At 62.7% G+C, this 10580-nt stretch overlaps 3 pseudogenes; all 3 read left to right on the forward strand.

The window, feature by feature from the left end:
- The first annotated feature begins 811 nt into the window (after positions 1 to 811).
- LOC142871552 (uncharacterized) lies at positions 812 to 930 on the forward strand (annotated as a pseudogene).
- A 3903-nt stretch (positions 931 to 4833) lies between these two features.
- On the forward strand, positions 4834 to 4952 carry LOC142871553 (uncharacterized; annotated as a pseudogene).
- A 3902-nt stretch (positions 4953 to 8854) lies between these two features.
- Positions 8855 to 8973, forward strand: LOC142871554 (uncharacterized; annotated as a pseudogene).
- Positions 8974 to 10580: the final 1607 nt, after the last annotated feature.

Consider the following 10580-nt stretch of genomic DNA (forward strand, 5'->3'; position numbering starts at 1 on the left):
AAATGACCTCAATGACGCTGGAATCCAATATCTAATCGCCGATTTCTAGCGAGTCCACACGCCAGGGTGGTTGGGGTCCAATGCAGCCCCGGCCAGGCCCAGGCCCCTTGGACTGGGCCACAGGAGGACACAGAGGAGGGTCCCGGCCCCCACGAAGCGGTGCCGGCAGTTCTCCAAGGGCTTGGGTGTTTTCCAGAGGGAGGAGATGGAGGGGACTGATTTCTTCAGCGCCCCACAAACCACGCCACCCCACCCCACCCATGGGACACATCCGGAGAGAGAGAGACGCCCCATACACTCGCTCCCCTCCCCCATGCGCTGTGCCCCAGCCCTGGCCCGGGGGAATAGGCGGCCGCCGGGCCACAGGGTGGGGGGCGCAGCTGAAAGGGGTTGTGGGGGAGGGCGGCCCCTGGCTGGGGTCAAAGGGCGAGCGCCCCGCCCGCCCGTGCGCAGTCAGCGGCCGCGGCGCGCTGGGGGTGGGGGGCGGGGAGGTGAAGGAGGCCAGGCGAGGAGAGGAGGGGGGCTGGAAGGTCTCCACCTTGGCGGGTCCAGCCGTGGAGGCGCATCTTGTGTGAGTGTGAGTGAGTGAGTGAGTGAGTGTGAGTGTGTGTGTATAGAGAGACAGCCCCCAACCCCGGCCCGCCGCTCCCTGCCCGCCCCGCCTGTCACCCCCGTCCCTCGGAGCCCGCCGGACCCGGCCGGCGAACTCAACAGGCCCGGCCCGGCCCGGCGCGGGGCCTGGGGCGGGAGGAGGCGGCGGGGAAGCGCAGAGAGGCTCGGCTTCTTGAGCGGGGCAGGGGCGCCCTCCGCCGTCCACGGCCACACCACCCCGAACGCGCCCGATCCCGTCTGGTCTCGGAAGCTAAGCAGGGTCGGGCCTGGTTAGAACTTGGATGGGAGACCGCCCGGGAATACCGGGTGCCCTAGGCTTCTTCTTCTTTTTTTTTTTTTTTTTTGCCGCGGGTTCTGTCGCGTTTCTGGGAGTGCGGGGGCGGCCCGGGGTGGGGGTGACCCCCACCCTCAGCGCCCGCCGCGGTGCCTGGCGCCCCAGCCCGCACCGTGGGGCCTCCTCTTGTCCCGAGCCGCGACACCGCCGCCACGCGACAGCATGCGTGGCTTCTGGACTGTCAGGTCTCAGACCAAAGGTCTGCTCTGTGGGAACCGACACGCTGGAGGAAACCTTGAGAGTCTGAGAGGGGAGGGAGTTCCAGAAGAAGGCCAGGATGTCATTTTGAGGGAGTATGTGACCAGAACTCGTCCCGTTGCTTTTGGGGTTCTATGGGCTACACGTAGGAATCTTTGGTGGTGGCACCTGATGTTGGGGGATCCGGAGTCACACCCAGACCTGCTCCACAGGCCTCCTTTTACTTTTCTCTTCGGATTCATTTTTTTTTTTTTTTTTTGAGACAGAGTCTCGGTTTGTTGCCCAGGCTAGAGTGAGTGCCGTGGCGTCAGCCTAGCTCACAGCAACTTCAAACTCCTGGGCTCGAGTGATCCTTCTGCCTCAGCCTCCCGGGTAGCTGGGACTGCAGGCATGCGCCACCATGCCCCGCTAATTTTTTATATATATATCAGTTGGCCAATTAATTTCTTTCTATTTATAGTAGAGACGGGGTCTCGCTCTTGCTCAGGCTGGTTTTGAACTCCTGACCTTGAGCAATCCGCCCGCCTCGGCCTCCCAAGAGCTAGGATTACAGGCGTGAGCCACAGCGCCCGGCCGGATTCATTATTTTTAAAAAGTGTCTCTTATCTCTATTATTGCATTTTCCTTTCTCTCTCTTTTCAAGCAGATGATGGGAGTCCAAGTATTAAGGTGACATGTGTTGCCCGTGCCCCCCTCCCCCCCCCCGTGTTCTTATTCATTTACCTCTCATGTTGTTCCAGCATATTGTGGGGGCACCAATGTTAAGGTCGGGTGCGTTGCCCTCTCCCAGCCTCCCCCCTCGGGTCAGAGCTTCAAGTGCGCCCATCCCCCAGTCGGTGCGCACCCACCCCATTCCTAATGGATGTGTATGCCCATCCCCTCCCCCCACCCGCCCGACACCCACCCGAAGAAGGTGATTCCTCTGTGTCCACTTAGGTGTCCATCGGTTCGTACCCATTTGCTGGTGAGCGCGAGCACGTGGTGCTCGTGTGTCCATTCTTGGGATACTTGGCTTACTGGAACGGGTTCCAGCTCTGGCCAGGAGAACCACGAGAGGTGCCCCCTCACCGCTGCTCCTCATAGCCGAATAGCACTCCGTGGTGTCCACGCGCCACATTTTATTTACCCACTCGTGGGTCGATGGGCACTCGGGTCCCTTCCAGGTCTTTGCGATTGTGACTTGTGCCCTGACTCTAACCCTAACCCTTACCCAGCCCGTCTCCTCCACGGCCCCTGCCTGACTGACTCCTTCCCGCCCGGCCTGTCACCTGTCACCGTCCTCTGCCCCTGCCTGACACGCTCCTCCCCGCCCGGGCCGTCACCGTCCTCGGCCCCTGCCTGACGGGGCTCCTCCGTCGCCTGGGCCTTCCAAGGGCTTGGTGTGGACGCTGGTTCCAGGACGCCCTCCCAGGAACCCGGTAGCAGGGCGGCCGCAGCGTCTCGCGCAACCCAACCGTCCGCCGGCTGGCCGCCGTGGCTAAGTGGCCTGCGGGGGACGTGCTCCCGCTGTGCCGTGGGGGCCCAGCCTGGTGTCTTCTCTGAGGCCCCGCGGCTGCCGCTCCCCGCAAGGGGATAGCCGCGGAGGTGGGGACCGCCTCCTCATGGGGACGTACACCCAGCTCTCCATGTCGGATTCCGGGGCTCTCTGTCCTGCCAGAAGGCCCAGCTGGCCTGTGGGTCCTTAGAGTGGCAAAAACATCCGAAAACTGAGATTGAGTTTTCGGGTCCGGTGGGTGTCTGCACTTTTGTGCTGGGCACCCCAGGGAGGCCCGGGGGTGAGGGTCCGGTGGGTGTCTGCACTTTTGTGCTGGGCACCCCAGGGAGGCCCGGGGGCTGGCTGGACAACGCGGTCTGCTGGGCTGGGGGGGGGGTTTGGAGGAGGAACTGATGCCCTTTGCACTTTGGGTAGCAAGTGTCTGAGGTGTCTCTGGGCCCTGTGCCATGTGGGGGCGGGGGCGGGGTGGGAGGAGGAGGAGGAGGAGGAGGAGCAGGAGGAGGAGGAGGAGGAGGAGGAGGTGGGAAGGGCCCTGGCCTGCAGTCGTGTTCCCCGGGGTGGCACAGCATGTGGCTTCTTCCACAGGCTGCTTGGCCTGGGCTCCCTGCACCTGGGACTTTGGAGGACTGGCCCTGTGCTTGCCAACACTTCCTGCAGGGACCCAGAGCTGGGAGGTTGCATCTCTCAGCCCTGGGTCGGGCAGAGCCCCAGCGGGCCATGCCCACAACCTCTCTCAGCACGGGTCCCCCAGAAGGCTCCTTTGGGACCAGGATTCTCTTGCGGGTGACTCTTTAAGGTCTGGCCCCTGGATGGAGGGGCACCAGGAGTAGAGGAGCAGGAAGGGGAAGGGGGTGGCCATGCGAGGGGACACTTTGAGGCCAAGTCCCAGCTTCAGCCTGATCCTCCTGGGAACCCCGGGGTGGACATCACACCTCCTGGTTGCCCCGCTCTGAGACAAGGAGCCGGGCTTCGCATTCCCACAGCAGCCAGTCGTGGGCTGAGGACACCCGGGGCGTTGGGAACTCCCTGGCTTCTCCTTGGATTAACATCTGGAGCTGCTTGTGAATTGCGCCGCCACACACACCCGAGTGCAGGTGTCTTCCGCACAGACTGCGGGCCTCGCTCTTCTGAACGCCGCTAGCTCGCCACCCACCCACGGGAGAACCTGGTCAGGGTACTTTCTCTCGGGGGCAGACTCTCCTCCGGGCGGGCGACCGGTGTCTCTGTTTGCTCGTTTCTTTCTTCCATTTCGGGAAAGGCTTCCTTACTGGGTGTGGAAATCTCCTATGCCTTCCCTCGCCTATTCTGTCAGCTTTCAAATTCTCTTTCGGTTGCCACCCTCACAGATGGATTAGGAAACTCTTTGCGGTGCACTCATTAGTGAAATGACCTCAATGACGCTGGAATCCAATATCTAATCGCCGATTTCTAGCGAGTCCACACGCCAGGGTGGTTGGGGTCCAATGCAGCCCCGGCCAGGCCCAGGCCCCTTGGACTGGGCCACAGGAGGACACAGAGGAGGGTCCCGGCCCCCACGAAGCGGTGCCGGCAGTTCTCCAAGGGCTTGGGTGTTTTCCAGAGGGAGGAGATGGAGGGGACTGATTTCTTCAGCGCCCCACAAACCACGCCACCCCACCCCACCCATGGGACACATCCGGAGAGAGAGAGACGCCCCATACACTCGCTCCCCTCCCCCATGCGCTGTGCCCCAGCCCTGGCCCGGGGGAATAGGCGGCCGCCGGGCCACAGGGTGGGGGGCGCAGCTGAAAGGGGTTGTGGGGGAGGGCGGCCCCTGGCTGGGGTCAAAGGGCGAGCGCCCCGCCCGCCCGTGCGCAGTCAGCGGCCGCGGCGCGCTGGGGGTGGGGGGCGGGGAGGTGAAGGAGGCCAGGCGAGGAGAGGAGGGGGGCTGGAAGGTCTCCACCTTGGCGGGTCCAGCCGTGGAGGCGCATCTTGTGTGAGTGTGAGTGAGTGAGTGAGTGAGTGTGAGTGTGTGTGTATAGAGAGACAGCCCCCAACCCCGGCCCGCCGCTCCCTGCCCGGCCCGCCTGTCACCCCCGTCCCTCGGAGCCCGCCGGACCCGGCCGGCGAACTCAACAGGCCCGGCCCGGCCCGGCGCGGGGCCTGGGGCGGGAGGAGGCGGCGGGGAAGCGCAGAGAGGCTCGGCTTCTTGAGCGGGGCAGGGGCGCCCTCCGCCGTCCACGGCCACACCACCCCGAACGCGCCCGATCCCGTCTGGTCTCGGAAGCTAAGCAGGGTCGGGCCTGGTTAGAACTTGGATGGGAGACCGCCCGGGAATACCGGGTGCCCTAGGCTTCTTCTTCTTTTTTTTTTTTTTTTTTGCCGCGGGTTCTGTCGCGTTTCTGGGAGTGCGGGGGCGGCCCGGGGTGGGGGTGACCCCCACCCTCAGCGCCCGCCGCGGTGCCTGGCGCCCCAGCCCGCACCGTGGGGCCTCCTCTTGTCCCGAGCCGCGACACCGCCGCCACGCGACAGCATGCGTGGCTTCTGGACTGTCAGGTCTCAGACCAAAGGTCTGCTCTGTGGGAACCGACACGCTGGAGGAAACCTTGAGAGTCTGAGAGGGGAGGGAGTTCCAGAAGAAGGCCAGGATGTCATTTTGAGGGAGTATGTGACCAGAACTCGTCCCGTTGCTTTTGGGGTTCTATGGGCTACACGTAGGAATCTTTGGTGGTGGCACCTGATGTTGGGGGATCCGGAGTCACACCCAGACCTGCTCCACAGGCCTCCTTTTACTTTTCTCTTCGGATTCATTTTTTTTTTTTTTTTTTGAGACAGAGTCTCGGTTTGTTGCCCAGGCTAGAGTGAGTGCCGTGGCGTCAGCCTAGCTCACAGCAACTTCAAACTCCTGGGCTCGAGTGATCCTTCTGCCTCAGCCTCCCGGGTAGCTGGGACTGCAGGCATGCGCCACCATGCCCCGCTAATTTTTTATATATATATCAGTTGGCCAATTAATTTCTTTCTATTTATAGTAGAGACGGGGTCTCGCTCTTGCTCAGGCTGGTTTTGAACTCCTGACCTTGAGCAATCCGCCCGCCTCGGCCTCCCAAGAGCTAGGATTACAGGCGTGAGCCACAGCGCCCGGCCGGATTCATTATTTTTAAAAAGTGTCTCTTATCTCTATTATTGCATTTTCCTTTCTCTCTCTTTTCAAGCAGATGATGGGAGTCCAAGTATTAAGGTGACATGTGTTGCCCGTGCCCCCCTCCCCCCCCCGTGTTCTTATTCATTTACCTCTCATGTTGTTCCAGCATATTGTGGGGGCACCAATGTTAAGGTCGGGTGCGTTGCCCTCTCCCAGCCTCCCCCCTCGGGTCAGAGCTTCAAGTGCGCCCATCCCCCAGTCGGTGCGCACCCACCCCATTCCTAATGGATGTGTATGCCCATCCCCTCCCCCCACCCGCCCGACACCCACCCGAAGAAGGTGATTCCTCTGTGTCCACTTAGGTGTCCATCGGTTCGTACCCATTTGCTGGTGAGCGCGAGCACGTGGTGCTCGTGTGTCCATTCTTGGGATACTTGGCTTACTGGAACGGGTTCCAGCTCTGGCCAGGAGAACCACGAGAGGTGCCCCCTCACCGCTGCTCCTCATAGCCGAATAGCACTCCGTGGTGTCCACGCGCCACATTTTATTTACCCACTCGTGGGTCGATGGGCACTCGGGTGGCTTCCAGGTCTTTGCGATTGTGACTTGTGCCCTGACTCTAACCCTAACCCTTACCCAGCCCGTCTCCTCCACGGCCCCTGCCTGACTGACTCCTTCCCGCCCGGCCTGTCACCTGTCACCGTCCTCTGCCCCTGCCTGACACGCTCCTCCCCGCCCGGGCCGTCACCGTCCTCGGCCCCTGCCTGACGGGGCTCCTCCGTCGCCTGGGCCTTCCAAGGGCTTGGTGTGGACGCTGGTTCCAGGACGCCCTCCCAGGAACCCGGTAGCAGGGCGGCCGCAGCGTCTCGCGCAACCCAACCGTCCGCCGGCTGGCCGCCGTGGCTAAGTGGCCTGCGGGGGACGTGCTCCCGCTGTGCCGTGGGGGCCCAGCCTGGTGTCTTCTCTGAGGCCCCGCGGCTGCCGCTCCCCGCAAGGGGATAGCCGCGGAGGTGGGGACCGCCTCCTCATGGGGACGTACACCCAGCTCTCCATGTCGGATTCCGGGGCTCTCTGTCCTGCCAGAAGGCCCAGCTGGCCTGTGGGTCCTTAGAGTGGCAAAAACATCCGAAAACTGAGATTGAGTTTTCGGGTCCGGTGGGTGTCTGCACTTTTGTGCTGGGCACCCCAGGGAGGCCCGGGGGTGAGGGTCCGGTGGGTGTCTGCACTTTTGTGCTGGGCACCCCAGGGAGGCCCGGGGGCTGGCTGGACAACGCGGTCTGCTGGGCTGGGGGGGGGGTTTGGAGGAGGAACTGATGCCCTTTGCACTTTGGGTAGCAAGTGTCTGAGGTGTCTCTGGGCCCTGTGCCATGTGGGGGCGGGGGCGGGGTGGGAGGAGGAGGAGGAGGAGGAGGAGCAGGAGGAGGAGGAGGAGGAGGAGGAGGTGGGAAGGGCCCTGGCCTGCAGTCGTGTTCCCCGGGGTGGCACAGCATGTGGCTTCTTCCACAGGCTGCTTGGCCTGGGCTCCCTGCACCTGGGACTTTGGAGGACTGGCCCTGTGCTTGCCAACACTTCCTGCAGGGACCCAGAGCTGGGAGGTTGCATCTCTCAGCCCTGGGTCGGGCAGAGCCCCAGCGGGCCATGCCCACAACCTCTCTCAGCACGGGTCCCCCAGAAGGCTCCTTTGGGACCAGGATTCTCTTGCGGGTGACTCTTTAAGGTCTGGCCCCTGGATGGAGGGGCACCAGGAGTAGAGGAGCAGGAAGGGGAAGGGGGTGGCCATGCGAGGGGACACTTTGAGGCCAAGTCCCAGCTTCAGCCTGATCCTCCTGGGAACCCCGGGGTGGACATCACACCTCCTGGTTGCCCCGCTCTGAGACAAGGAGCCGGGCTTCGCATTCCCACAGCAGCCAGTCGTGGGCTGAGGACACCCGGGGCGTTGGGAACTCCCTGGCTTCTCCTTGGATTAACATCTGGAGCTGCTTGTGAATTGCGCCGCCACACACACCCGAGTGCAGGTGTCTTCCGCACAGACTGCGGGCCTCGCTCTTCTGAACGCCGCTAGCTCGCCACCCACCCACGGGAGAACCTGGTCAGGGTACTTTCTCTCGGGGGCAGACTCTCCTCCGGGCGGGCGACCGGTGTCTCTGTTTGCTCGTTTCTTTCTTCCATTTCGGGAAAGGCTTCCTTACTGGGTGTGGAAATCTCCTATGCCTTTCCTCGCCTATTCTGTCAGCTCTCAAATTCTCTTTCGGTTGCCACCCTCACAGATGGATTAGGAAACTCTTTGCGGTGCACTCATTAGTGAAATGACCTCAATGACGCTGGAATCCAATATCTAATCGCCGATTTCTAGCGAGTCCACACGCCAGGGTGGTTGGGGTCCAATGCAGCCCCGGCCAGGCCCAGGCCCCTTGGACTGGGCCACAGGAGGACACAGAGGAGGGTCCCGGCCCCCACGAAGCGGTGCCGGCAGTTCTCCAAGGGCTTGGGTGTTTTCCAGAGGGAGGAGATGGAGGGGACTGATTTCTTCAGCGCCCCACAAACCACGCCACCCCACCCCACCCATGGGACACATCCGGAGAGAGAGAGACGCCCCATACACTCGCTCCCCTCCCCCATGCGCTGTGCCCCAGCCCTGGCCCGGGGGAATAGGCGGCCGCCGGGCCACAGGGTGGGGGGCGCAGCTGAAAGGGGTTGTGGGGGAGGGCGGCCCCTGGCTGGGGTCAAAGGGCGAGCGCCCCGCCCGCCCGTGCGCAGTCAGCGGCCGCGGCGCGCTGGGGGTGGGGGGCGGGGAGGTGAAGGAGGCCAGGCGAGGAGAGGAGGGGGGCTGGAAGGTCTCCACCTTGGCGGGTCCAGCCGTGGAGGCGCATCTTGTGTGAGTGTGAGTGAGTGAGTGAGTGAGTGTGAGTGTGTGTGTATAGAGAGACAGCCCCCAACCCCGGCCCGCCGCTCCCTGCCCGCCCCGCCTGTCACCCCCGTCCCTCGGAGCCCGCCGGACCCGGCCGGCGAACTCAACAGGCCCGGCCCGGCCCGGCGCGGGGCCTGGGGCGGGAGGAGGCGGCGGGGAAGCGCAGAGAGGCTCGGCTTCTTGAGCGGGGCAGGGGCGCCCTCCGCCGTCCACGGCCACACCACCCCGAACGCGCCCGATCCCGTCTGGTCTCGGAAGCTAAGCAGGGTCGGGCCTGGTTAGAACTTGGATGGGAGACCGCCCGGGAATACCGGGTGCCCTAGGCTTCTTCTTCTTCTTTTTTTTTTTTTTTGCCGCGGGTTCTGTCGCGTTTCTGGGAGTGCGGGGGCGGCCCGGGGTGGGGGTGACCCCCACCCTCAGCGCCCGCCGCGGTGCCTGGCGCCCCAGCCCGCACCGTGGGGCCTCCTCTTGTCCCGAGCCGCGACACCGCCGCCACGCGACAGCATGCGTGGCTTCTGGACTGTCAGGTCTCAGACCAAAGGTCTGCTCTGTGGGAACCGACACGCTGGAGGAAACCTTGAGAGTCTGAGAGGGGAGGGAGTTCCAGAAGAAGGCCAGGATGTCATTTTGAGGGAGTATGTGACCAGAACTCGTCCCGTTGCTTTTGGGGTTCTATGGGCTACACGTAGGAATCTTTGGTGGTGGCACCTGATGTTGGGGGATCCGGAGTCACACCCAGACCTGCTCCACAGGCCTCCTTTTACTTTTCTCTTCGGATTCATTTTTTTTTTTTTTTTTGAGACAGAGTCTCGGTTTGTTGCCCAGGCTAGAGTGAGTGCCGTGGCGTCAGCCTAGCTCACAGCAACTTCAAACTCCTGGGCTCGAGTGATCCTTCTGCCTCAGCCTCCCGGGTAGCTGGGACTGCAGGCATGCGCCACCATGCCCCGCTAATTTTTTATATATATATCAGTTGGCCAATTAATTTCTTTCTATTTATAGTAGAGACGGGGTCTCGCTCTTGCTCAGGCTGGTTTTGAACTCCTGACCTTGAGCAATCCGCCCGCCTCGGCCTCCCAAGAGCTAGGATTACAGGCGTGAGCCACAGCGCCCGGCCGGATTCATTATTTTTAAAAAGTGTCTCTTATCTCTATTATTGCATTTTCCTTTCTCTCTCTTTTCAAGCAGATGATGGGAGTCCAAGTATTAAGGTGACATGTGTTGCCCGTGCCCCCCTCCCCCCCCCCGTGTTCTTATTCATTTACCTCTCATGTTGTTCCAGCATATTGTGGGGGCACCAATGTTAAGGTCGGGTGCGTTGCCCTCTCCCAGCCTCCCCCCTCGGGTCAGAGCTTCAAGTGCGCCCATCCCCCAGTCGGTGCGCACCCACCCCATTCCTAATGGATGTGTATGCCCATCCCCTCCCCCCACCCGCCCGACACCCACCCGAAGAAGGTGATTCCTCTGTGTCCACTTAGGTGTCCATCGGTTCGTACCCATTTGCTGGTGAGCGCGAGCACGTGGTGCTCGTGTGTCCATTCTTGGGATACTTGGCTTACTGGAACGGGTTCCAGCTCTGGCCAGGAGAACCACGAGAGGTGCCCCCTCACCGCTGCTCCTCATAGCCGAATAGCACTCCGTGGTGTCCACGCGCCACATTTTATTTACCCACTCGTGGGTCGATGGGCACTCGGGTCCCTTCCAGGTCTTTGCGATTGTGACTTGTGCCCTGACTCTAACCCTAACCCTTACCCAGCCCGTCTCCTCCACGGCCCCTGCCTGACTGACTCCTTCCCGCCCGGCCTGTCACCTGTCACCGTCCTCTGCCCCTGCCTGACACGCTCCTCCCCGCCCGGGCCGTCACCGTCCTCGGCCCCTGCCTGACGGGGCTCCTCCGTCGCCTGGGCCTTCCAAGGGCTTGGTGTGGACGCTGGTT

This window comes from Microcebus murinus, chromosome 6 (assembly GCF_040939455.1).
Source record: "Microcebus murinus isolate Inina chromosome 6, M.murinus_Inina_mat1.0, whole genome shotgun sequence".
Lineage (NCBI taxonomy): Eukaryota > Metazoa > Chordata > Mammalia > Primates > Cheirogaleidae > Microcebus > Microcebus murinus.